The sequence below is a fragment of the Schistocerca gregaria genome, chromosome 1 (genome assembly GCF_023897955.1).
Source record: "Schistocerca gregaria isolate iqSchGreg1 chromosome 1, iqSchGreg1.2, whole genome shotgun sequence".
NCBI classification, from domain to species: domain Eukaryota; kingdom Metazoa; phylum Arthropoda; class Insecta; order Orthoptera; family Acrididae; genus Schistocerca; species Schistocerca gregaria.
The window spans coordinates 1,102,576,427-1,102,578,561 of record NC_064920.1 but is presented as its reverse complement, the minus strand read 5'-3'; the positions used below and the strand labels follow the sequence as shown (position 1 = coordinate 1,102,578,561).

At 40.7% G+C, this 2,135-nt stretch overlaps 1 non-coding gene across 1 annotated transcript; it reads right to left on the bottom strand.

The window, feature by feature from the left end:
• Positions 1-1,045: 1,045 nt before the first annotated feature.
• Trnat-ugu (transfer RNA threonine (anticodon UGU)) lies at positions 1,046-1,120 on the bottom strand. Its single transcript has one exon. It is a non-coding gene; the product is annotated as a tRNA-Thr (tRNA).
• Between the last annotated feature and the right edge of the window lie 1,015 nt (positions 1,121-2,135).

Below are 2,135 nucleotides of genomic sequence, written 5' to 3'. Positions count from 1 at the left end.
AACTCATTTTAGTTTCGTCTACCTACGCTCAATGGAGCACGTTATCATGATTTCATACGGGATACTCTACCTGTGCTGCTAGAACATATGCCTTTACAAGTACGACACAACATGTGGTTCATGCACGATGGAGCTCCTGCACATTTCATTCGAAATGTTCGCACGCTTCTCAACAACAGATTCGATGACCGACGGATTGGTAGAGGCGGACCAATTCCATGGCCTCCACGCTCTCCTGACCTCAACCCTCTTGACTTTCATTTATGGGGGCACTTGAAAGCTCTTGTCTACGCAACCCCAGTAAAAAATTTAGAGACTCTTCGTGCTCGTATTGTGGATGGCTGTGATACAATACGCCATTCTCCAGGGCTGCATCAGCGCATCAGGGATTCCATGCGACGGAGGGTGGATGCATATATCCTCGCTAACGGAGGACATTTTGAACATTTCCTGTAACAAAGTGTTTGAAGTCACGCTGGTACGTTCTGTTGCTGTGTGTTTCCATTCCATGATTAATGTGATTTGAAGAAAAGTAATAAAATGAGCTCTAACATGGAAAGAAAGCGTTTCTAGACACATGTCCACATAACATATTTTCTTTCTTTGTGTGTGAGGAATGTTTCCTGAAAGTTTGGCCGCACCTTTTTGTAACACCCTGTATATGTGAACATTCTTGAACAGCTGTCTCACTGGTTCCGCTGATATTCGGGTTTGAGACGGTGTGCTTTTGGCCATTACGAATCTCACAACATTTGTATTCTAGTCAAGTGACCTTGTTGGTACACAGTACAACTAGAATTTAATCATTTCCGCAAACGGTAATTTGTTTCTGGGGTTGCTGGTTTACAGTGCAGAAAAGAAGATACCCAGGAAAAGTTAGCCACAAAGAAACTATATGAAGATGGCATCTGTTCTTTCGGACATGTCCGAAAGAACAGATACCATTTTTGACCGTGTAGCTATCTAGAATGAAATAACAATTAAATCAATACCATTAGCTGCTGACGGGCGTTGATGTATATCAACGGGAACAGTTGAAAATGTGTGCCCCGACCGGGACTCGAACCCGGGACCTCCTGCTTACATGGCAGACGCTCTATCCATCTCAGCCACCGAGGGCAAAGTAGATAGTGCGACTGCAGGGATTTATCGCCGGTACACACCCCGTGAGATCCATATTCTCAACTTATAGTCCACTCACTACATTCGTAGTGACCCTGCCATTATACTCGGTGGCTCAGATGGATAGAGCGTCTGCCATGAAAGCAGGAGATCCTGTGTTCGAGTCCTGGTCGGGGCACACATTTTCAACTGTCCCCGTTGATGTATATCAACGCCCGTCAGCAGCTAATGGTATTGATTTAATTGTAATTTCACAAAGAAACTAGGTCCTCCCAGACCAGATCTGTTGACTGAGAATGTGACAAAATCAAATATGCGTGACTCTAAGTGAATATTTAACAAATAAGTGTACAATAAGCGTTAGTTGCTGTATGGGTGCAACGTAAGAATGTCTGATTTTCAGCCTGAAAGTTAATTCGTTAAGTAACACTTATTCTAGGGATCTAGTACTTTTGTACAAAAAAAAAAAAAACTTCCCACTTACGCAAATATGCGAAACAGGGAGTGGCGAAAGCTTAATCATTATTTCGTTCTTGCCATAAATAGTACTTAATTGTGTACAAAACAACCAAATTCCTCAAAAAATTTTCTTTTTTCAGACAAATTATACATAATATTATTATTATTACTGTTATTATTATTATTATTATTAACAGTGTCTGTAGTTGCAGAAATATGCTGATAAGCATAACTGTTAACAGCAGATGCCATTGTTTTCACATTCTCACATTCATCTAAATCTCAAAATTTGTGGACATCCAAAAACTATAATCACGAGCCACCTCTGAGAACATATTACTGAACTGTATCATCAGGATTCACCGATAAACTACGTAGTGCATTAATAAGTAATGTGTTTTGGGAATAGAAAATTGATAGTGAATAGCAGAACAGAAGATCTCATTGTCAGTCGCTTGTCCCACATAGAATATAAAGATGAAGGTCGTACTTGTGGCAAAAGGCGGCAATGATTAAAACGTAGAACGAAGTGACAAATGGGATGTCTATCACTT